Source organism: Hermetia illucens, chromosome 1 (assembly GCF_905115235.1).
Source record: "Hermetia illucens chromosome 1, iHerIll2.2.curated.20191125, whole genome shotgun sequence".
NCBI lineage: Eukaryota > Metazoa > Arthropoda > Insecta > Diptera > Stratiomyidae > Hermetia > Hermetia illucens.
Window position 1 is genome coordinate 195,502,922 of NC_051849.1, and position 26,529 is coordinate 195,529,450.

The following is a 26,529-nucleotide window of genomic DNA, read 5'->3' on the forward strand; positions in this document are numbered from 1 at the left end:
AAGTCAAAATATGTTGTATCCCATATACCCCACTTACATCAACAGCACCCTGGTTCTCATAGGTAGCTTCCTCAACTTCCTCAAGCCCTTCCCAAGTTATACATTATATTAGGCAAAGGCGAACTATGATGGGAAAACCTTTTGAAAAAGTCTAGTCACCGACATGTCAATTTTCGCCGATATTTCGGAAAGGGAATTAAAACCCATTACTGGCGATTCGAGAAGAAGCAAGTCGAAAGGTTTTGCGAATATCTTGAGTTAGAGTAATTTCGTGTAGAATTTTTCCATTTGCTATAGTCGCTTCTCAAAGAAGTGCGTGTGACAGGTAGTCAGACAGACAGGTAGACACCCAGCATCAAGTTGTGGAGGCAGAGAAGGCGAGATAAACTATACCCCTCAGTTTCACACGGGACATGCGGATACCAAAAACACCTGCAGAGGTTTAAATTCGCCAGCCCAACAGTAGAGGTATTCCGGAGGACCTTAACTGCCTTCTCGAATTGTACCAAATTTGTAAAGAAAAAGCGAATCTAAAGGAGATATTGCGAAGAATGGTAACAAAGCAAAACCTAATTGAAAGTGAGGTAGCAATTAGAAAGCGATGGTTTTAGTGGGTAAGAATCCCATATACTGGAACATATGCAGCGCTGTCTTTTAAAGATGTACATCTCTGGAAAATAAGGCTTTGCTTTATGCGAAACTTAAGAAGGCCTGCAAAAGAAGCACGTAAGTTAAATTGTGGAAAATAATGTTAACAATATCTGCCACTAATTTGAAGATGACGAAGAATTGGGGAGTGATACTCATGTTAGAGGGTCAAAACTCGGATAAAACTGGGCCATTCGATTCACTCCCTTTTGTTCTTCGATGGAGATAGAAATTTGTGGCTGGGGGAACTCCAGCCTATATAAACACGTTCTAATCACGCATCCATTACGCTTTTCAGGGTTGATGAAATTCCAGGGGCTTATTTTGTATATCGGCTATTGTTGTTCCTCCGATCTCAGCACTTCGTTCACGAGACTACCTGATTTTTCAAGATATAAATATAAGTCTTTGAAAACTAATTTAGCAATACAATTAATTAGAACAGTACTATAGATTTAGGTTAGTATATAATAATAATAATAATAATCATTGGCGCAACAATCCATGTTGTATCAGGGCCTTGAAGTGTGTTAGAGCACTTCATTCAAGACCGTAACGGTACACTAGGAGGCAATGTGGTCAGCATTGCGCTCGACCGAGATTATTACCCTGATTTGACTCAGGTACTCATTCACAGCTGAGTCGGCTGGTGTCCGACGTCAAATCACGATACAAATCCCACTGCCATCAGCGAGATTTGAACCGCGACCTTCCGTACGACAGTCTTGCGCTCTAACCACTCAGCTATCCGGACAACAGGTTAGTATATAAATATTTAATAAACTCACTAAAGAGCAGCCTTGTTAACACTGATGAAGCGAAGAAATGGTTTCCGAAATATCGGTATTTGCAAGACCAATAAATATCGCTAGCGAATAGAAAAAAGAACGTTTTTATTATTTCAGATAATTTAATCGCTAGAAACACCACGAAGTTACACTTGGATCCCTGAAACTAACACCACCTTTACCCCCCTCATGTCTAGCATGCGTTAAATTTCGTCTGTCACTATCAACCAGAGCACAGGAAAGATGGCGCCACAATGGGCATACCTCTGTTCTCAGCTCTGGTCACGTGGCTACCTCGCAGATCAGATTGCATTATCCTGGTTCTTAGTATGGGTATTATCTAATGCGGAGAATACCCTTCTGACCAATACTGATTGAAGCTTCTTTGATGGCGTTGGCATTAATGTTGCTAAATGCGTCCTCTATATCCAGAAAAGCAGCTGGAGTATGCTGCTGGTATTGCAGTGACCGCTCAACGGTGCTAAAAACCTCGTGGGGAGCGGTTTCTCGACAAAGCAGGGCACAATCCCTCCTTGTTGTGTCTGTAGCATTGCTGTCATTATGCCATCTATGTTCGCTGCCGGGGAAGCGGGTCTAAACTAGTAGCTCCAGGGTTTGACCAAAAGATTCCGTTCAGGAGCCTTTCGGCTTTTTAGGAAAGGATACGGTCCTATATTTCTTGGATAGAAGAAGAAGCCTCGTTGGTGCTTTCAATGTTCTGACAATAGTCTGTTTTTCTGTAGGCAGTTCTTGTATGGCTGCCCATATTCGTGCTTGTAACAGATGTTGAAAATTTCCCTGGCCAGTTGTTGAGGTTGGGCAGATCTTCTTGCTGTATCTAGCAGAACACGAGGCCTAAAAAGCGGCTTCGATTGTCTTTTTGAGAGCCCCGACTTTAACTCCAGTCCATCTGTTGTGCCTATCTTACCAATTTGCGCACTGGAGAATTTGTCCTTGGTACCTTGGTCAAATTCCCGCCAGTCGCTTTACCTGGTGTCCCAGAAAGTGTTAGAGACTGCGGTGGAGAAATCTAGGCTGAAAAGTATGTAACTGTGATCAAAGACGGATCTAGGGCCAGATACTCCCATTATCGGTTGGCAGGATATTAGGGATCTCCTCCCAACCGTTATAATTCTTCGAGTTGCCAAATATTCCAGTTCTTCAGGCGGAGCTGATAGTTCGTGTAAGTCAAGAGAATATACAGGTTCTCCACTTCCACTGACTAGGTCATTGGAACTCAGGATACATGGTCTTGGTCTGTCCTCATTAGCGTCTCTTGTGCCGTGGAATAAATTATTTGCTTTGGAGTCCTTTCATGGTTCGATTGCCTCCGATCCAAGACGCCTCTGTTAGTACGCCGTCGATGTCTGAAGACCAACAAATTAGCTGAGGTGCATTTCAAGTGCTGCAGAGTTATCTTTGCTACCCTTAGCATGTTCTACTTGTGTAGGCGTTTCGCCAGTCCTCGTTGGCGGCGTTGAGTCGATCCAGGTCGTCGTCCGGTTTCGTGAAGCAGAATATTTTCATCTTTGCGTTCCTGACATCCGAACCTCTTATACACCTGACGTTCTTTCCTTCGGGATAACCACCCACTCGTCCATGGAAATCCTGGGGTTTTGAAGAAGCGGCGATTGGATGAGCTTGTCTTTATCCATACAATTCTTCGGCAACCAGATATAAGCGACCTTTCTTCTGCGGATGTTGTCGTATAGGATGACTTTGAGGTTTACGCCCTCACTATCGTCACCGATTTTAGCGAGACTATTCCTCGAGCTCATTCCCTCAGATCCGCTTGCCTGTAACACAAGACCAGCAGCAGCATAGTTGGAAGAGCTCACTCTTAGCTCGGCCATTCTGAAACAGTTTCAGTGGAATTACGCAACCTTAACCTGAAGTATAATCAGAACAAGCCAGCACTTTCGTCTGTTTTCTCTGAAAATTTTTCTTAAAGGGGAATTATTCAGTTGGATTCCTTCTACTTCTTTTATACGACAAGACTGCTTCATCTGCCTGATTTAAAGTCATAATTGTTAAGTTAAGAAAAGAACTAGGTGTTTTTCCTTATACTGTAGATATTTTTATTTTTTCTCCCGCATACAATTGTTTCGGAGACCACGTGCCTCCTTCCTCAGGGCTAATACTTAATTCATAATTCTTGCAAGGAGCATTACCCTATTAGGAGTTTTATCCTAGCACAATCAATCGGCATTTAAACTCCTCTTTTCTCTTTTTTGAACCGCAAAGTTAATTGATCCCCTACATTTAGTGACGGCTTCCTAAAGCAGAAACAGCATCCATCATCATATTTTTGCATATAATGTTCAACTTCACCGAAATAGTCGTTGTTATTATTCTTTTTTCCTGTAGTTTATGCTAATAGTTTGTCGGTGTCCTTTCCTTCATCAGTGTCATCCCAACAATCCTTAGAAAGATGACCAAAGCTGAGTGGGCTTTGCTACTCATGGTGGGCCCCGATTGTGGTCTCCAAATCCGTGCCCGATGAGGTCTGCGGGAATATGTCAACAAGGCAGGTACTCATTACGCCTGTCGTATTGATTATACCTGCCAGCAGATCCTCCGGAAATTAGATGATTGCCACCTACAAATCCTGCATAATGGATTTTGATCTGTTTTGGTTTGTTTGAGAGCCGCGAATTTTTGATTAGCCCAGTTACATAAATAACTTGACGTACCTCGAATCTACTTCCTCCAGAGGCTTACTAGCCCCAAGTATTCTCGGTTCCCTCCTTTGCATGGCTTGGTTAATGCCACTTAAAAACTTTTGCACCTTTGATCCAACCCCTCGTAATCCGATTTTCTTTTTGAACTTGAATAATAACTTTTCCCTAAAAAAAATGGGCACCTTAATGTCTTGTAATGTGGTTAGCGGCCACCGCCTCAATAAGGACGTGCTGGCCGACTCAGTTATTCACTGGAAGAACTTGATGACTTTGTTGTCATTTTCCGAGATCCTTTGTTATAAGAATACCTTCTATTAATAAATATGGTTTTGAATACCAATGATATGGAAGATAGCCAATTGCCCATTGAAATTACAGCACTTAATCACCCCACCCTTTTGTTTTTGTGAATTTGGCATCGATCTCACTAGGAAGTAATTAATAAACGACTTCAATACAATTTAGTGGGGACCAAGATAGATATTCATTCTACCGTTCTGTTTTGCAGTTAGTCCTTGCAATTTCACTGAGCGTCACAATCACTCTAAGGTTTTTAAGAGTCAGGGCGGAGATGACTACCTCTAGAAGTGGACCGTTTTCCCGTCCCGTCCCACTCTGAAGCGATAATTTGTAGTTTATTCCCTGGTGGAAGCCACCTCCTGCGCAGATTATTTTAATTTAATTTTATTGAGAACAAAATGGTCTTTTAGCCTTTTTCTCCACCTGATCTTAATTGGGCTCCTGCATTCGAGGGCCGTTTGTTGCTTTGGGACTCTTAGTGCACCTTGGTAGTTTCTGTCCATTTTTCGTGAAAAATTTGCATTGTTTTTACTCAACGTTAACATCTGATCTTATTTTTTTAATGGCCTGATTTGACTTCACTTTCCGCAGACTATCGAAATAGGAGTGTCTTATCTCTCAAAAACGATAATTGTATCAATCTGTCTAATGATTTTAGAGGATTTTAAAAACTTCCTGCATATCCGTTTCACACTTTTTTGAATAGACTCAGTGTATTAACTATCTTTTCTGGTCTTTTATTTGACGAGTTAATGATGAAGGTGAACTTGGTGAAATCCACTTGCCAACCGTTATAATAGTGGTTGGCGCCACGGTTTTTGAATTATGGTTCACAGCGTCGCCCCCTCCTCCCCAATTACCAAAATTCTGTTCTAGCTTAAGGGAAGATTCATACAAGATCAAGATACACAATCTTCTACTTGTTGCCTTAAAGATTGTTTCAAAATATTAGAACTTCAGATAATAATCCTTGAACCACTCAGTCTCAAGATAATAAGAATTCTATGTTATTCTCGCGGGGTTTCTAGCGATTAAATTGTATGAAGTAATTAAGACTTGCCTTTAATGTTGGAAAGATCCATAATAGTATCATAATAATAGTGCTAACCAATCTCTAGGGTTCACACACTTGTTAGCACTGATGAAGGGAACAAATGGTTCCCGAAATATCGGCATTTGTTAGATTAGTAGACATTACTAGCAAATAGAAAAGTCCTAATTATCTAAAATTCTATGTTGGGTCCCTTAGAATAACATTCTATCCGACCTGAGAAAAATATTGAAGCAAAAGCATGAAACCGGCAGCTCTAATCCTATTGCCAACTTAGTTTTCAAAGTGACAAGATGGGGAGTGAAAACAGTAAAAAAGAGAAGACTTGCGATGTATGTAGGAACAAGCTCGGAAAGAAACCACCCAAGACCCCGGAGTCAAGCCAACGCCACACTAAGTGCAGCATCCAGCGAGTCGCAGTCTGCAATTCCAGTTCACGATGATGCTGGAGAGTGGACCGAGATCACAGCAAGGCTCTAGATTTCTTTGTCGCGATTATCCACTAACATACTGCGATGTCGATTATTGAGTGTTCCAGGTAATGGAGTGCGCGGGTGTGGTCGACGCCGCCACAAGACTAGCGGTACTCAAGGTTGTGTACTACGTGTAGTCAGCCAGCCGCGGCACAATGAGCTCGGAGGCTATCGCTTGATTACGAAACCAGGTCTTGAGAGGAATTTCTTTGTTGATGCTGGCTAACTGCAGAACACTGCTGCACCGTTGCACTCGATGCAGCACTTGGCCTGAAGAATCGCTCTAGTAGGATCTATCTGAATTATCTGCGCGAACACAGGCTGCAGTAGAATGTTCCCAGCAACTACCGCAAACTGGTCCATGTTTGATGAGGCGTTCTCCTCTCAAAATATACCTTGAACCCTCAGGTTAAGGCTGACTTTGCTATTGGTTTCTAAATACAAAGAAAAGTCTACGATCATATCTTAATATGCGATTTCATTTGACTGTTACACGTGACTCCTTTGAAGTGCACCCTCCTTAAACAGAGGATCTCCTTGCACCGAATTCGATACCGTATCCAACATCACCCTGTAAACTTGAGGATTCAACATATCAGCCATGGCATATCAACATCCAAACGGGGTTGCGGTGGATGTTGCAAAATAACGCTGGAGTTATTAGACGCCAGCAAATTTATACCGACATCAGCAAAAGGCTGATTGCGGTTAATGTTTAGATACAGCTGAAGAATGAATAGAAAATTGCGCGAGCAACACTCTTAACAGATGTGTCATACGTACATACATATTCAAAACCTGGGGCTCGCTCTTTCTTCTAGTGGTCGCCTTTCTTGCTCTGCTATGCAAGCAGAGGGGAATTGGCGCAGGAAATAATAAATGTAATGCATGCATGCAAGGAATTTAATATAATTTCACCATAAAGATTCGATTTTTAAGAAATTTAAATCCGGAATATCTTCAGTTTTAGCTTTCTTCGTAGTCATTGCGGTCTCTACAGTGGATACTCTCAATTTATTTTGAATAGAGACTATATATTTGTCGCGGGAGGAAAATTTTATTAACACAATGGAGTGTATGCAAACCAAAGATGGTTTGTGCCGAAATTATTCCCTGCTTTTCATCCTATAAAAAAGTCCTTCTCTTCTTCCTCCGGGTTCGAATTAGCCACTCTCAAAATACAATCTATCACATCAAACCATCGCTATTTCGGTCAGCATTGTGGTCCCTCCTCGTGGATTTCAATAATAATAATGAGGACGGAAGAAAAATCTATCCTCAGTTGCCTGATTATTTCCTGACTTGCATGTCGCTACGCCTCAGTTAACAGTTCAGAAGTTATCACATTTTTGCTCTTATATGAAAGTCAATCATCCGCTCCTGCTCAGCCACATGAAATTCGAACACATGGAAAACCACCCCCGTGTGTCATGTATTACTTCGTGAGTTTGGATTGCCTTTGGGCCCTCTTGCATCTACCTGTATCTGTTTCCCTTTTCCTTACTTCCTTGAGGAACTTGGTCTCACTTTCCTCTTCAAAGTGTAAGGACTAAATGGTTTGAATATGATCAAACGGCTATCTTGAGTGACCAGAGACGGCCTAGAGAGAAAAGCTATCTCAAAAAACAAAAGTTGGCGAAACTGATCGTGAGCGCCCCTCCTCCCCCCCGCAAATCGTGAAGCTCTATCGAAGTATTCTGTAGGCACGAGCTTGTGCGCCTCTATTCTAGCCAGGCACAGGCATGTGGGAAGGGGGTCTTCGAACACTTCGATCCCTCACGTGTCATTTATATAGAAAAATCACGTGTCATTGCCGATGGGTGGCTTCGCACCGGATCCTGAAAAATATTCAAACATTAAGATTCCCGCGAACCTAACGACATAAACACACGCCAGCTAGACTTGGAAGTGAAAAAAAGATGGCTTGACCGCGCACCTGGAGCCATAAAACGTCGGACCCAAGTGCCACGATAAAAAGGGAAGATTCATGATGGATCACATCCTCGATCATTGTTCCTCCTACCTCGAGGTCCCCACCTTTCCTTGACATCCTCAGGACATTATTTTAGAGGATGTCCCTAGATGAATGTTTTGCGGGCGGACGTTCACAGTCATTTTCGCCAACTTTCCCTCAGAAGCAAGTGCTCCTAAGCCTCCTAAGCCTAAGGCTTGAATTTTCCTTCCCACATTGTAACGTAGAGTTTCCTGTCCTATCCTTGGTAGTATACTATAAGAGTCTTTTGTTGTGTTTGTCTTGGAGGCTTGACATCTCGTTGATGCGGCCATATGCTGAAAGGTATCGTCGAGCGTCTGTGGAGTGTCCTTTACTAACTTTATGTTTAACGGCTATCTCTTCGTTTCAAATTTTGAAAAATTTAATATTCTTTCTTCTTCTTCTTTGATGGAACACGGAGATAGTCGGCTGCATACTATGCTTTTCCGTCCTTAATCATTCATCCTTTCATTGTTTTCTGACTCTAAATAAAAAAGATTGAATTCTTGCGATCCTTTTTGTCTGCTTTTATTATCTAATTCTCTGCGATGAGGAGCAACTCCATTGTTGTTTCTACGTTAATAACGGTGGGAGGAGGTTTTCTACTCACTTGTCGCAATCAATCTCATGGGGGTTGTGACGGAATCTTGGTCATCTATAAGTTTTGCAGGAGTTGTAAATAAGGGGTTCAAAATTTTGGGACGAAGGAGTTCTCTTGGATTATTTGATTCTTTTATTGATTTCATTCATTTTTTTCTTCTTTCAGCTGATCCCGAACTTACAGATCCAGGCGGACATGTCAGCAAGATCCGAAGATGAGAACTGATAGTTTTCACAACTAAGCTAAGAACTTGCAGTGAATGCCACAGTACAGTCCAAAAGGATCTCAATAAAATGATATCCAGAGGAGCCTGAAAGGGCAATTGGAGTCGGAGGAAATGGGGGAAGAATCCATTGTGAGTTCCAAAAAAAGGCCTGTGAAGGTACTCAAACGGCCCAATGCGATTGCCGGTGGGGGTAGCACAGAAATTATTGTCAACCGAAAAAGTTCGAATTGTATGGGATATCTGAGAGAGCAGATTTCACTAATGGGGTGCTTCTAGTGCCTCATGTTTGGACACTTCGCAAAGGCATACCTGGAATCGTTTGACACATTACTTCGGGCTAGCCCTCCCGTTCTTGCGGCTTTGGGAGCCTTCAAGTCAGGGAATTCCTTTCACCAACGGGAGAGGAGGGGAGGAAGGGAGTTGTTAGTTCAGCAAACCCCTTGCCATCCGATCCCTCCGCCGGTCGAGTTCAATCTTCTTCGCAATAAGAAGAGCCCAAACCTAATGCGCAATACGATTCCAGCTGCCAGCGCTTTTCAGCATCTCTCTGACAATGTTGTCTTGGGCGAGCTTCCCTGTGTCTGCATAAAGCTGCTGACGAAAGCCGTCCCACCACTCGCAAGAGGCAAAGGTGTGTTCAGCGTCATTCGCCACTCCATTGCAGAACACACAATCAGGAGATCGCACCTTCCCGATCCTGTGCAAGTAAGACTGAAAACCTCCATGTCAACTTAAAAGTTGGGTAAGGAAGTAATCAATCTCACTGTGCGTTCGATTCAACCACGCGCAGTCCATCTGCCCCTTGGCTCGTTTTGTCAAGAAGGTTGCCACTCGGTAAGGATGCATTGACATTCTTCATGGGCAACCACTTCTCTTAAGTTTTCGTCCTTACGGAGGTAGATAGCTTTGCGATCCTTGGCAAGGAGGCAACGGGGATCACTCCCGCGATCACCATCACAGCCGGTTCGGAGACGGTGCGATAAGCAGACGCCACTCGCAAAGCTGCCCGCCTCTGCGCTTGAGCAAGGCGTTTACGATGCACCTCCCTGTCAAGGGCATCAGCCCATAGAACAGAACTGACTGCGTTGCTCCCATAAGGAGACGGCTCCTAGTTGATATAGGAACCCCGACATTCGCCATTAGCCGACTCAAGGCCGCAACTCCAGCTGCAGCCCTGTTCGCTGCTGCTTTGATTTGCTCGAAGAAGTTCATCTTCGAGTCGAGCATTAAATCAAGGTATTTAACCGCTGGTTTTGACTCTATAGTTAACTCGCCGATCGATATCGGACGCAGGATTAGCATTCTCCTTCTGGTCATGATGAATATTTCGGTTTTTTCCCACACAAGATTGAAATCATAAGCAGTCATCCATCCACTTACCCGTCGCATCAATATGCTAAGTCTGCTTTGCGCCTGTTTAATAGTGCAACCAACAACAAGTGGCGCAACGTCGTCTGCATAACCGACCAGGCGCGACTCTTCGGACATATCGAGTCGCAGCACACTATCATAGGAAGCGTTCCAGAGGTCCGGCCCTAGGATAGATCCTGTGCTACTCCCGACGTGATTTACATCCTTCTTTGGCCCTCTAGCGTCTCATAGAGTAGATAGCGATCTTTCAGATAATCCCTCAATATCCGCAAAAGATAGCTGGGCACGTGACATGAGTTTCTAGTGTGCCTAGCATATCTGTCTATCTTACGGAATTGAAAGAATTTCTGATATCAAGCGTTATGAAGAGCACTATCCGTCGAGATTGGTGGCTGTGTGCCTCGTCTCGATGTACCACATTTTCGACCTCCATAACAGCATCCACTTTAGATCTCCCTGTTCTGAACCCGAGCTGCCTTGTGAATAAGTCGCCGGCAGTGCGGATCGCTTCAGCGAGTCTACTTCTGATGAGCTTCTCGAGCACTTTCCCGGCCGTGTCAAGCATACACAGCGGTCGATATGCAGACGCGAGCTCCGGGCCTCCTTTACCCTTACTGATCAAAGCGAGTCTGGCCACTTTCCGGCGACTAGGAAAAATTTCCTCCTTTAAGCAAGCGTTGAACACTTCAAGCAGTAATTCTGTCCGTTGATGGAACATCAGTTTGTAAACTCCCGCCGGGATGCCATCAGGGTCTGGCGCCTTCTTGTTTTTCATAGTGAGATCAGCTTCGTCGAACTCTGCCATTGTGAAAACGGGGCAATCCTCGGCGCTTTTCGCGCTATTTACACCAACCCGTACAGGGTGGCTTAGGAACAATGCCCGCACAATCCGGTCCATCTGGTTGGTACTTGGTATGCAGGATCTCCGCAGGGCCCCGATTTTCCAGGTGACAAGCTTATAGCCAAATCCCCACGAGTCCTCGTTCACCGCGTTAACAAGATTCCGCCAACCGCGAACTTTGCTTTTATTTATAGCTCTGCGGGTCTCCTTTTTGCTGATCTATACTGTGCCTCTATGGCACATGTCTCCTAGTTGGCGTGCAAACGTTATGATACTCCCTCCGAAGGTCGGCAATTTCTGCCGTCCACCAGTACATAGAAGGCTTATCGCTAATGGGGCTCCTCCGGGGCATGGAAGTCTCACACGCCGTCGTTATCAGATTCATCACTGAATTTACGAAGGTGTCACCTACGACACTACCACCTTCCGGAACGCTTTCCAGCGCGGCTCTGCTTGCTCCAAGAGCTTTGACGAGCTTCCCGATATTCCCTCGCGACATTCCACAGGCAGGAGCGTCGCGTTGGTGCTCACCGGCAATTAGCGTCAACCACTTCGACCGCGATGTACTGGTGATCACTTGCGGAGAAGTCTTCTAGGAGTCGCCACCCGTCCACTGATGATGCCAGAGATTCCGATGCAAAAGTGTTGTCAAGAATGCTTCCTTCAGAGCCTGGGCGCCGAAACGTTGGTATGGATCCGGTGCTTAAAAGTTCGAGCCCGGTTCTCGCCGCCATTTCCAGAATCCGTTTGCCTCCATAGCGAGCTATGCTAGCAACTGGGGAGCGGCTGCATTCCGATGCATGTTAATTTGTAAAATGCGGACCATGTCGTTTGCATCCTAACCCTCTTCAATTCCGCCCTGAAGATCGGACACCGTCCCGAGCCCACAGTCTGTGTGACGCTCTCACAAGACGCGTCACGATCCGTGCAGGGAACGTAACTCTCGCTTTCATTGCAGATCTTGCCAGACCTGGCCTATCTCATCGTTGTGCTGGTGCGTGGTATGTTCTAGCACGTTAGCATGGTGTACAGTCACAATGATCACAAGGCACTCTGCAAAATATGGGGCGAACCACACGGCAGGAAAACAACATATGTAAGCCCAAGGAGAATATCAAACTGGTCTACACAAGCATTGGAAGAGCAAACGTGGAAGTGTGGCCACACCAACCTACTAAGGCATATGTTCCAATAGATATTGCTCAAAATATATTATGAAATGCATTGCCAATGCAAGTGACGCATTCATATCTAGTAGATGCTCATTCCTCAGTAGAGGATTCAACCTATTTGGAAATAGAAAACTGGTCAGATTTCGAGCAGGACGGCAGGTACGATTGATCAGGTGCAAAAAAAGCACGAATATAAGGAAGCCCGCAAAAACATCAAGCTTGTTATCCAGCGGAGCAAGGGGAGTTGTTTCAAGGAGCTTTGCTTGATGGCCGATGTAAACCGGTTCAAGAGCGGTTACAGAATTATGATGAGGCAACTCAGAGACCAATCATCCCTGCAGATCACGTGCCATATCCTGTTGTTGAAACTCATCAAGGGGCTTTTCCCCTCGTAAGGGACACTAATGCAGTAATCATAGACGAGCTGTTTGAGATCTGAGGCAGAATATGTGACAACAAAACTGAAAGACTGGAACACTAAATAGGGCCTGTAAACTCGCCATGACCGCGCATGATCGCTGAGTTGTTCCGTAAACCCTCAAGTGAGCCATCCCCCAATAAAGACAAATTGGGGCAAATGCAGGAGCCCATAATCTACAACAAATTGTTCTCGGGTGTTGAGAGCGTGGGGTAAGTTATGAATAGTATGGGTCCCGCAATCGGTTGCTGGCTTGGCCGAGAATGCGATTTTCGAAAAGGGTGGTAGCAGCAAATATCGCCTGATAGTGACCATGGGTGTGAAAAATATATTTAGTTCCGCCAATTAGAACCTTATACAAAAGTCTCTCGTGGCGGTTGGCGTTCGCGGATACCTTGCTGCTGTTGTCGATAGCTACTTGCGAAAACGGACGCTCTAGTATCACACCGATGATGGACGCTAGGAGTGCGTTGTCTCTGCGGGTATCCCACAGGGCTCTTTACTAGCTCCGTTGCTGGAAACATCATTCACAATGATGTACTTAATCTTTCGTTTCCGCAGTCTGCTTTCAGGACCGTCTCAGATGATGCGGCATTAGTCATCTCGGGAATGGTGCTAATTGACATCTTAACCGAAGAGATGGTGAAAATATATAACACCAAGTTCATCTCTTCTTTTCCGGAGGCAAAAAAAAGCTGAAAAGGAGAGATCTACATGATGATGGCAGCAGCGATGAGGCCACTCAAAAGAGAGTCGGGTGACACACAAGTTGATTCTTGAGAGATGGTATAGGGAGGCAAATTATAATCTCACCCAATTTCCCACCGGTCATGGAAGATACCGGCAGTACCTGCACAGGCTTAATTTGGACACCTCATCTGATTGTCCAATTTACGGTGCAATCTCGGAGGACCCAGCCCATGTATTCCCTAATACCTAAGGTTCATGGAAGAAAAGAGAAATCTAGAGGAGACTCCAGATGAAAATTTTGCCTGGAGAATGCTCGTATGTTAGGGGGACTGAGATGCGATCAACTCTACGGTTATTTTAGTGGTCTAAACCTTAAAATGCACTCCATCCCACTCTAAGAAATGGTACCTGGAACCTGGAGGATTTGTTTCACTATACTCTTTTTTGTATCAGAACAGATGAGAGATACATTATGTGTACCTATAAAACTGGAAAAACCGCCTTGAACTAGATGAAGGACTATCATCAAATCTATGAGTCTATTCGTTTTGCCTGACCAGATTTAATATCTGATCTAAATTACTTCCTAGTTGCACTTATAATGAGTTTTTCCTCCATTAAGGAGAAAAAAATCGTTTAAAGCCCAGTTTCTAGCTCATTGAAGACCATTTTGTGCAGAAAAAAAAGTCGTTCAGAATAATAGACATCTGAAGTTCTTTGCAATTGTTTAGGTTGAACGCTGAGCATCAGCTGGTAGAATTACTTCCTCATTATGTTAATCTAACATCAGTTTTGGGCAGCACTGCACGTCAATTTTCAGTAAGGCAACTTTTTACGAAAGATTTTCGATGAAAAAACCATGTTCGGTTTTTTGCATGGTCCGCTTATTGTTGCTTGTAAACCTTGACATTAACTGTTTATTTTACGAGATTGAAATAATCGACTGACTTTATCTAATTTGTAATAATAGTCCAGCCCGAGTCTATAATGCTATTTATTTGCTTGTACTTGATCTAATCGAACAACGGCAGCTAACCTCTAGCTATGTCATAATTTCCATTTTCATTACTGATTGCAGAAGATTCCGTGCGAACAGCAATTCATCGGGAAAAAAGCTGAATGGATCGCCAATGCCCAAAACCAACAACAGCTGCCGAAGAAGTCAGATACCTGGCGTAGCACTGAGTAGGCTAAGTATCGTCTCCGCCCAAACTCTTTATAATGCGATAATTTAGCTGAACAATGCAATCGAAATTTTCAAAGTTGTAGCAGAGCAGAAGAGGCTACTTTTTTTGTGTTTTAGCAACTGTTTGCCGCCAAGGCCGTAATATCCAACCCATTCATTGAATCTTTACCCCGAGTACCGTAGTTGTATATTTCGGTCGACAAAATTTATCTTAAGATATTGGCAATTGGCCTCCATTCGAGCAACTGCTGCCAAGTATTTAGCGAGTCCGAGAAGCACTTATATCCGCGTGGATCGGGACAAAGCCTAGTTGGCATTGCCCAACTCTTAGATTTAGTAGTCGACCCAAATGGTTATACTTGACTGGGTCTGTGCCCATTGTGTCGGAAGATCTCAACGGCAGCGGCCAAATGGTAATAACTTACTTCAGTAATGATCTCTATACAATAATAAACACTTGAAATATTTAATGATTGCATCGTGCCTTTGCGAGGTGATGCTAACTTCTTTACTTTGTTGGCTAGGATGCTTCGGGCTACTAGGCAGAGCTATGGGTGCTCCCGACAGAATTTGCACTAAATTTCTATCCATCGGCATCATTTTAGCTTTCAGTAGTAGAGCTGAGAAAATGTTCAGTTGTGGTCATGAATTGCGTGTGAATCATGGACTAACTGGGGTAGTTTTTACATCCCTTGATTTTATTATTTCGCTTAAAACCTTAGTTCTAGATAATGAAACCATGATGGGTGCGGTTGGATCAAAAACGTACATCGTTATACACGTAAATTAGACGAAAAAGTGAAACAAAACACATCCTGGGTATCCGGGGTACTACAGATAAATTTCGAAAATGTGGAAGACAGATATTTCTCTAGCGCCTAAAAACGACACAAATTGTACCAACTGGTCCTCCAGGTTGTGGGCTGGGTAGGGCTGACAACCCTACACGGAAAACCGACGTTACGAAACCACAAAGGGTGCCTCGGACAAGATAGAATTTACAACGGTGAACCCGTCAACGACAACGGAATAACGATCTCATGGGGCGTGCACTCCATGAACAACCGATATCAAACCAATCTTGGCAAGTGAATTCTCGTTAGTGCGAATTACGTGACCATACCATCGAAGACGCCTCTCACGCAGTTTCTCCACGATCGTTACAACCCCATATCGATCGCGGATATCCTCATTTCCACTAATTCAACGCAACATCTTCGTCTCCATTGCTGCAAGGCGCGTTCATTGTCTTTTATAGTCGGCCAACACTCAGAACCATAGAAAACGACAGGACTGTCGGCATCGCCGTCAATTTTGGATTTGAGACGTTGCAGAGTACCATCTATAGGATAGTCTCCACTGCCTGGCTAGGTCAGATAGCCCCATACGCCCAGAACATCAATGGTTCATTCCAACGAGGCTCTACTCCAGGCAAATCAGCAGCAGATCAGATTTTTTCACTACGACAAGAGATAGAAAAACTGTTGGAAGATGGTGTAACGATCCGACCTTCAGCGATTGACCGCCATAAGCGTTGCCATCAGCATGTACCAAGCATGTGAACACATTCTCTCCAGCAAAGTAACGTAGCAGTAGAATACAAACGTTATTGCTCAAGCCGCTACAGATTGGCGGCCCGTTCGGCAAAGCCTCTGAGCACTCAGATCTTAGTGGTCCATTGTACTCGACTCCCCTGTCTAACGGAATATTCCGGATTCGTTTATGTATCGCAGAATTTCCGTTAGTGGATGTTTTGCTATCCGTTGGCACTCACGTAGAAAATGTTCCGTGGTGTGTTTAGCAGCATTAAGGCTTCGTGACCTGTCATTATGGGAAGCTTGTTCTCTGTTTTTGATAGCACCATCGCTATCGACACCCTAATTGCTGGTTCCGGTCTGGACATGGGGAAAGTTGAAGCCTGTTTTGCTAAGGCATCCGAGGCTTTATTTTCCTCCACACCACAATGGCCAGGTACCCAGAGTATTGAATCTAGAAACATAATTCAAATCGGTTTCCCAATTCCTGAACGATTTTTCAAGTGATCAAAGTACTACTCAACGCCCTCAATGCAGCTTGCCTATCACTACAGATTGCGATGCGCCTGCCCTACAACCGCTCGTCAATCATCCAGGTTGCAGCCCTTAGGACCGCATACACTTCAGCCTGAAAGACCGTTGAATGTTGTCCCACGGGAAAAGCCCACTTCTCGCTTTAATTCGAGAGATAGACTCCTGCTCCAGAACCATTTTCTGTTTTTAAGCCATCGGTGTAAAAAACGTTAGTATATCCTGACACGCATTCATCCGGCTTGTCCCAGTTTTCTCTGCGATTCAAAATAACATCATATCTTCTACCAAACAGATGTATGGAGATCCGAAAATCGGAAGGCATTGCAAAAACTAGATTCAGTTCTCCCAATGATTCTTCCAATACTTTGTGCCCCCCACGTTCACTATTTTCCTATAGATCCAATCGAATAAGTCTATGTGCTGCTCTCATTGCAGTGCTCTGAATAAACAAATCCGAGGGCAGTTAATTGCGCCGGATGTGGTGCTCATGATACCGGTGATACCCAGACTCAGTTATTTGCAGTGTGGCTAGTTTACAGTTTCACCTTAATTCATCACGCTATGGAGGCATAAACGAACATTGGCCTCATGATATATCCACCTACCTCCTACTACCTGAGGCCTAAGTCGTCCCCATGTCGAGGCAAAGGTCCGCCTACACAGCCCATAAGCTGTGAGAGCTCCTTTCATTTTTACCTCTACATGTCTGTTCCAAAGAAGCTTCTTGTCTAGAATAACTCCCAGATATTTCACTTCGGAAAGTTGAAGGGTTGTACCCCTCATCTCTGAAAGGCAAAGACCATTCAGTTTCCTCCTTTTTGTAAATAGTGCCATTGTGGTTTTATTTGAATTTACTGAAAGTTCATGCCTGACAAACCCACTGTCAATCAAATTAATGGCGCGTTGTGTGTTTCTACACACCATTCCGAGATCTCGACCAACAGCCAGCACAGTCACGTCATCCGCATAAGCTTGAACATGTATTGGTAGACTTTGCAGTTGGCATAGAAATAAGTTGATTAGCATACTCCACAAAAGTGGCAATAGCACACCTCTTTGAGGGCAGCCTTTCGTCGCTTCTGTTGTTAAGTGGCGATCAAAACCCACTTCAGCACACAACAATCTCTGCGTTAGCATAGCGTAGATCCACTTTATTAGAGTTTCGTCAACACCATGTTCTCTGGCGCGATCACAGATGGGCCTCTGATAACGCCTCCTTGCCCGGGGAATCCGTTGTTCACCAATAGTTGGCATCCCTACTGGAGCACAATAGCCTCGTGGATATAGTGGCAATGCATGCTTTCGTTACCCATCGGGTGATCTGGGTGTTTTTTCCTATGGCCGTACCAATAACCGATATATCGGGCTCAACCACGGCAGAGAACGTGTTTCCATCGCAAGCTTTCGCTATCGAACTCGGCATTCTACCCAATTCTCTCGATTCGCCTTTGATTTTCGTGCAGATCTTCTGGTGATCACTGTGAGTGTAGTCCTCACAAACTTGATAAGCAACTCTTTTTACTAAATCGTCGCTGACGTGAGCAGGTCCACTATAGACGACATGCCCTTTCCTCTGCCAACATCACATCTAACTCCGCGAATGGTTCGAACAAAACATGTCATCTCACATTCGTTGTTCAGCTGCCACATTCAAAAGGAGCCCACGAATTAAACTCACCTGCTTTCATTATCGGCCAAAGTCCCCTTGCATCCAAAACCAAAGCGCTCAGCATTTACTTGGGAGAGGAGAAACTGTGGAAGAGGCATCGCGAATGAATGAACGAGTCAACTTGCGAGCAATGCTCTAAGAGAAAAAAGGCTCAACTCCCAAAAAAATAGAGCAAATAAGAAGGCCTGCTCAAGCTGCAGGGGAATTTCATGTAGCCACAATTTCGGATACGACCGGAGGATATCATAATCTCCAAGCGTGGTGAAGAGTCATACGCTGACATTCTCAAGAGAGTGAAGACAGACTTTATGCTGGAGCTCAAGAGGTTCAAGGATACAACGGTGGATAAATTCTTGAGCGAAATTGGAAAGTCCATGGGACAGGAAGCCAAAATCAGTTCTAGTAGACCGGATATCACTATAGTCTACAAGGATATAGATGAAGTCATCACGGAGGAGGAGGTTCGTGAGGGTTTGGAGAAAGAGTTCGACCTCATTGGACTTGAAGCGTCAGCGGTAAAGATACTACGAAAAGCCTACGGTAGGACAAAACTGCCAGCATCAGTCTGCCAGTGGAGGCAGCACTTAAAATGTTGGCAGCAGGGAGAATTAAAATAGGCTGGGTCATATGTCGCTTCAGAAAGCAGGTGTCGCTGAAACGGTGTTTTAGATGCCTTGGCTTCGGTCATATCGCGAAGGCATGTTCCGGTGCCGATGACAGGTGGAAGCTATGCGAGAGATATGGAGAGTATGATCAGATGCCTGCCGCTCTGGTTTTGGATGCAAGAGGACGTTGGCCGACCATAATTGCAGGAGAATTTAATGCGTGGGCTCTTAAGTAGGGCAGCCGGACAACTAATGTGAGGGGACGTGTTCTCCTCGAAGCATTCGTGTAGCTAGAGGTGGTACTAGCGAATGTTGGGGCCTCGTACACTTTCCGGGGAAGGAGCCTGGGGTCTATAGTGAACCTGAGTGCGACTTAAGCCAATAAAGCCGCTTGGCATGTCAGTGAAGACTATACTCACAGCGACCACCAGGCAATCTGCATGGAAATTAAGGGGAGATGGAGCTCGAAAAAGGGTTCTTGCAAAATGCAGAAGTTATGCTCTGCTAGACGGCGAAAGTTTTTGAGGGGGACTACTATTCCCAGAAGGCGATTGCTCCTTCGTACACAACCCAACTACTTGTGGAACAACGAAATCGCAAGTTTACGAGCCGCATGTTTTCAGGCAAGGAGGCTTTGGCAGAGACGCAGGAGGAAGCCCAGTGGCGACGGTCGGGATAAGGCACAGAGGCAACTGCGTGGCGCCTAAAAGAAGCAATTTGGAGGAGCAAAAAGAACTGCTTCAAACAGCTGTATGACCATGCGGACATAAACCCTTGTGGCGAAATCTACAGAGTGATCATGAAAAGGCTGCGGAGATCACCCCAGGTGACCTGTTTGATTGATTGTTACCACTCTGTTCCCTCACCACGAAAATAGGGGAGAGAACATGGTTGTCCAACTAAATGAGGGCATAATACCTGCAGTACCCGTGGAAGAGCTGTGGGGAATATGTGGTTGAATTGGTGACAACAAGGCCCCCGGTTTGGTTGGTATCACTAACCGGGGTTCGAGACTGGCAGTGAAGACTATGCCCGACCTTTTCGCCAACACCTTCAAATGAAAAAACAAAAGTCGGTTTTGCTTCCGAAACCTGCCAAGCCACCTGGAAACCTAGCATCGTATCGTCCTGTTTGGCTGCTAGATACAATGGGGAAGATTATGAAGAGAGTCATCTACAACGGACTCCTACCCATCGTCGAAGCCAGCAATGGTTTGTCGGCATGTCAGTTTGGTTTCATGCGTTTTCGCTTTAAGAGTCAGGCATAAAGCGCACTGATTTCTGGCGGCTGCTGTGCTGTGTTGGTACTGGATGTCAAAAACTCATTCTACTCTACCAACTGGAACAGAATTAAATTGGCATTGGTTGACATAGGTGTCCCCAGGTATTTACCGAATTTGGTGGAAAACTATCTCTTAGACAGGGCTCTCTGGTACAGGACGGATGAGGGCCGCAAAGAGTACATTGTCACAACCGGGAGATCACATGGATCGGTATTTGGTCTCCTGTTGTGGAACATCACTTATAATGGGGTGCTTACTCTTGCCGTCCCAGATGGAACTTCGACAGTCTGCTTTGCTGATGATCTAGCTGTGGTTGTTATAGCAAACCACCTAGAAAAAATGGAGGTCTACCCAACGGAAACAGTGAGAGCGGTAAAGTTCTGGCTAGAAAAAGCCGGGCTGACCATGGAGGACGCGAAAATGGATGCGGTCTAAATAACAAAGCGCAGGAAAAATAACATTGTAAAAGTGGGAGTCGGTGGATATACGGTCGTACCAAAGCCATCTATCAAATGCCTGGGGGTGATAATTGACACCAAGTTGAGCTTTAGGGAACACCTAGAATATGCATACCAAAAGGCAGCCAGTGCCACCGCGGCACATGCAAAAATGTTACACTGTCCCAGGTCGCTTCTAGCCGGAGTGGTGCGTTCCACCCTGCTTTACTCATCACCTGTGTGGGCAGAGGCGCTTGGAAAGTCTCAGGGGCGAAGCAGGTGAACTCAGTTTTACGGCTGTTGGCTTTGAGGGTTTGCAGTGCCTTTAGAACCATATCAGATGGGGCAGTTATGATCCCTGTCGACATTCTGGCGAAATAAATGAGTGTTCTGTGCCATGAAAAACGTATGGAGGGGTACACAGTTGGAAATGCGGCAAGGTAAGAGTCGCATAATCTCTGGCACCGTAGGTGGGACAGTCTACGAAGGGTCCGTGGACACACAGGCTCATTCCTAACATTAGGGTGTGGCTTGAGCGGAAACATGGCATATTACCCAGTGCCTCGGTGGGGGGGGACACGGTGGTTGTTACAGGCAGTATCTGCACCGCTTTGAGTTGAATGATTCTCCGAATTGTCCTAGATGCGACGGCATACCGGAGGATCCTGGGCATGTAATTTTTGACTGTCCAAGATTTCCAATAGAGAGGAGGAGCTTAAACCAAGTGCCGGGCAGGAGCCGGAGAACTTAGTTGCTGAGATGCTGAAGTCCGAGCAGAACTGGCTTACGGTTTGCTCCGCAATCGTGAAAATACAGGAGGAGTTTCTGAAGGAGCAAAGAAGAAGCAAAACCGAAAGGAGGAGGACGAGTGCCTAAGGGCAAACCTACCCCACGAAGTAATACCTAAATGGTGGTTCCACGGGGCTGGGGTTGGAGAGATCGGGGGTGGTTTTAGTGGGTGCGAATCCAACACACGCCCGCTATGGCTCCGGCGTTTGTGCGGCGGAGCTGAGGCGAACATGTCTTTCTAAGATTCTCCACCTTCGTATACGAACAAAGCAAAAGAAAACCTCCTCCCATTTATCTTTTTCCGAGGTGCCACATTTCTCTAGGCTTCCTTCAGGGGAGGGAGGAGTCCACATCCTCTCCCGGAATTACAGCTACATGAGTCATCCTTACCTGCTCCACGTTTTTGGGAGTTGAGCCCTTTTTTTCTCAGGGGATTGCTGGCCAGTTGACTTGATCAACCGTTCTTGCAGCCTTTTCTCTGGTTTCTTTTCTCCCGAGTTTTGGGTGGACGTTACTTGTGTTACCTGAATTCCTACCTAATAGGGCGTTTCATACCATAAAAATTGGGATTTTGCAGAGGAGACTGGTATGGTGATGAACATGGCCTGCTGGGGTAATGGACTGGCTTTTTTGAGTGAGAAGGCGTTATATTATGGCAAAAAAGGAGGCAGATCAGTGACTTTAATTTTACATAGTCTCATTTGTCATAATACATGCATTCCTCCTCAAGAGCTGGTCAATCCGGAAGTTCAATGGGAGCATTTTTTTGCCTGTTCAAGGTTGTCATTATCCACTGACTAATAGCAGAAATAACGAGCTGTAATCGATATCCCAACCGATGTTTCGTGAATAGGAAATAAATTCCATGTTGACCACAAACAAGCCGAAAAAAGAACATGCGGCAATTTCGAAATCTTACATAATTGCAACCTGTCAGACTTAGATTCCGATCCATAAAAATTTAACTTGGGTAATATTCAATTTGAAGCATAAAAATATATCTAATATCTGCTATTGATTCGACCTTCACCCAAATCAATTTGTCGGTAGAGCAAACATTTTTTCTCTTCTTTTTTTATTATAAATAAAGAATTTATTGATCTGTACACAATAACTATGTACCAAGTATGAAAGATTCAACCATCCCAAAGTCAATCTGTACGTAAAGTACCGAGAGAAGAAAAATTTCAAGGCGCATTGCAAGACTTTATCATGGGACCTTAAGACGCCAAGATTGTGGCTCGGAAGAATGAAGACAGACGAAAAAAGAAGCAAGAAAGCGCAAGATTGGTCAAAAAATTTATTGAGTCAGATCGTAAGTGAGCCCAGCTAGTCAGCCCGCTATTTGAAGCTGATCCGCTCGTGCCACCCAGGCGATTTTGCAATCGATATAATGCGCTTCATTCAGTCCGTGCCTCGTGCAGCCCCCGGAGGCTCCAACTTAACCCTCTGTTTGGAGCTTCCACACTAACTGCCTTCTTTGATTTTAAGCAAAAGCGAGCCTCTGGTACTCCTTACAATCCCTTCAGTTCTCAATGCAGGAATCTGGTTATCCGTTATGGCTGAGTACATGTGCATTTGGAAGTATCTTTAGGGTAAATTAACATCATTGCCAACTGGAGCTATTCATGCAAAGGACTCCACCGTCGAGGCGAGGGGTTAACTAAGATTTGCAATCAGCAGTACGCTAAGTACGCTCGAGTCGTGTTTCGTGAGTCTCAAGAACACAAGATGGACAGATAGGATTGTTAAGAAATTTCCGTATCGATCAGAAGTCAACAGAAGTCTTGCAGCGAAATATCTTCAGTTTAACCTCGGCTGACATGCAGAAGAGTTATGGCGTATTACACCCCGTCAACGTATCGTGGCCTATGCGCGTCGTAAAGTTCGTCGCATCATTACCCGCTATATGGAAATAATAGCGATAATAAAATAATTTCAAAATTGGCGCACGGCTTCTCAGCACCCATGTCGAGAAGGGTCTTATGATATGTTCCGATAAGTTATGCAATCACGATTGGATTCGAACTCAATACGTCGGCGGCTTTGCCATCGGCATCCCCAAATGGGAAGACATTTACTATCTAGTCCAATTAACACCTTGGCCAATATCAGATACACTTAATATCAAGGTACCTCAGAAATGCAATGTTGGTGCACTCGTATTTGGCCACTCACAGCATGTGTACAAACTGTGGTGTACGGTTGAACACCTAAAATACTTCAATCACTCAGGAGACAAGTCTAAGGATCTGCTTATGCGGAGCTGGGAAGGAAGAATTATCGCTCAGAAAAATTGCTTCAGAGATGTGATGCAGTTGGTGCAGTAAATTTGCCCAGTATGTAAATTGTTGATTGTAATATTGACCAGGCAATTTATATTATCTATTTCCTCGCAACACGACTGATGATGCAATCTAAACCTGGATTGCGGCCCATCCAAGACTACCATAGGACAGCGACTAGCCTCAACCACTGCGTCCACCTGCGATCATAGCCTCCAACATACTCGCACCCTTGGCTTGTCATTCTGTTGAAAGAATGGTAGTGCAATCGAACAAACGCCTTAGATACACTGGACCATATTTAAATATCTGAGTGAAGATTTATTGGCGGACGTACGCCTTGTCACGAATTTCGCGCGTGCTGCACATTACCAACTTCGCTACAGTCGAGCATTTACCACTTAGGTTAGCCTCCCTGCGACGATTGCAGCTCACTTGGGACCTTTTCCTAAGCCCAACTGCAAGCGCATTTTGAAAAAGGTACGTTTCGGCGGACTCAAAATGTCGATTAGTAATAAGTTTAAAGATACTTGCAAGAGCTTAACAATATTGATTGGAACGAAAACGTAGAATAAAGAAAGGTTTGAAGTTCAGTTATTAGAATGGATTTAAGAATTAGCTAATCCAATCTAAGATGTAGGCATGAAAAATGTTAAGCGCGAGGATTCTAGAGGGAAGCCTCTGCGTATTGAACATATTTCCTTCCGGAGTTGTCGACTCCCATCTGAGCCATCACTAGCAGGTTTTTGCTCTTTCGTATTGTTTTTCATTGATCTCAGGGTCATTTCCCTCGCGATGGCCGCTGAAAACCGACCTCGGTAGACCCAAGGGAGTGTAAAGCCGGGCTGGGAGTAGGCTCATCAAACTGAACGAGAATCTGTTTGCCTGCTAGTCAGGCCCCAACGGGCCTGGTCTTTTATAAGCAAACTTTGAATACCCTGGGCACCGTCAGTTTCAAATAAGACCCTTATCTCCAGAACTGATCATCGGACCAAGACGAGGACTCAACAAAAAATAAAAATGATTGAAGGAAAGCCGGTAATGCCAGGCGCATCACCATCGGGCGAGCTGCTGGCATCCAGCCAGGAGACAGTACAATCGGTGCCAGCGGTAGCACAGTGGTGACGAAACCAACTGCAAGGACCTCCGGGAGCGAGACAACAAATAAACTACCAGTTTCTAGCTTGGAATACACTGCCGTCGAGCTGGGCGAAACTAGTATCAGTCATAGTACTTCCAAACCCGGAACAATCGACATCGGGCCCACCTCCCCCCACCCCCCAAAGCAACAGTTGACAAGAATGTCGGTCACCGGGAACGGCTTGGAAGCGGAAGTCCACTAGAGTCATCCATACCGTCCTGCCTACGAGCGAGATGAAAAGGACCTCATTAAATACCAGTCGACTGTTAAAGAATATAACAGCAAACGCCTGGGAGAAGATAAAGCGCACCGTCTTTCAATACAACCGATTTTAAGATCAGGTCAAACAACAACACAAGCGGGGTAGAGTGTGCGAGGACTTGGACGCCAAGCAACTTCTGGAAACAGATAAGCAGCACCATCTGGCCAAACAGCCGCGAACTGCTAAACTTTTTAGCGACGTAACCAGGAGTCACTTACGTGTAGCGAACTGGCGCCGGATGTGGCAAGCTTTGAGGCCACGCTGGCAGAGATTGCCATGGAGCATCTCCTGCATGACAAAGGCGAACACAGGGGATTCATCTCCGGTTTTGATTCTTCTCAGTTAGGTTCCGCGTTATAGCATGCAGGCACCAATTCTCCAGGGACTTACTCGCTTCGTGCATGGCTAAGATCAGCGACGCCTGGAAGCGCATAAAGCTCAAAATCATTCCCTATGACAAGATCCTCGGAAGACAGGTCGCTTACGTTTGGCTGCAGAAGATCTACATGAACTAGGATAAGCTCGTTCAATCCCTGCGCCTTCAAACCCCCAGAATTTCCATGGGCGAACGGAATGGTTACCATGGTTACCATGGAGGAGGAACGACAGGTGAAAAACCAACTTTTTCTGCTCCGTATACATAGATATTGCCTCGAGGCACTGGAAAAGGCATATTGCAAAATGCGGTTCGGAGTTAAGAACGCAGACCACCTGCATGCAGTCGACGCAGACAAAGAGTTGCTGTATGGAGACTGACGAAAGTTCTACACAAACTGATGATGGTGGTAAGAAATGTGTAGCACTCGAAGCGGGTCCCAGTTAATCTGCTGATATTCCTCTTTTGGGGAGTCGCACTAAAATAGGAGCCCTAGATCTGGGGCGACCGACCACCTTCCATTTTCCCAGTTCAGATAATTGCGAGCAATTGAGAGGAAGTCCTTGCTATCACCCTACTAATCGTCAAAGGGATTTTTAGGGTGGAGGACTGGAAAGTGCTTAACCAGAGGTCAATTTCAGATCACAGTTGGATACTTTTCAGTCAAGATTTCGTCTCAGAGGTATCCACCTGAGAAGGATCGACTTGAGGAAGTTAGATCAAGTTATTAAAAACAAACTCTTTGGTTCGTGAGTTGGTAAGATTGACACGACAGGCGAACTGGAATCAAAGATCGGGGCCCAGGAAAAGCTATTCGACGTCGCCTTTAGAATCTCGCCTAGATAAATACAGCAAGAAAACATTGTCACTTCGGTGGAATGAATTTGTGTCCATGAAGCTGCCCAGGAGACCTTCAAGATCTGCTACACCCACAAATATGGTGATATTGGGGTCAGGGATGTTTCTATTCATTATGAGTGACATAATGGAAAGAGCATGGGAAAGGTGTGTCTGTGGGGAGCATGATACGGACTCGGCATAAATCCATAAAGCCAGGGCAGAGTGGAAGGCTGGTGGGGTGTTGCAATTCTATGACGGTATTCTTCACCAACGTGTCAAAGATGGCCTTTGGAGTTGGTGCAAGAGGGTCCTGGGATACTCACAGTATATCTGAG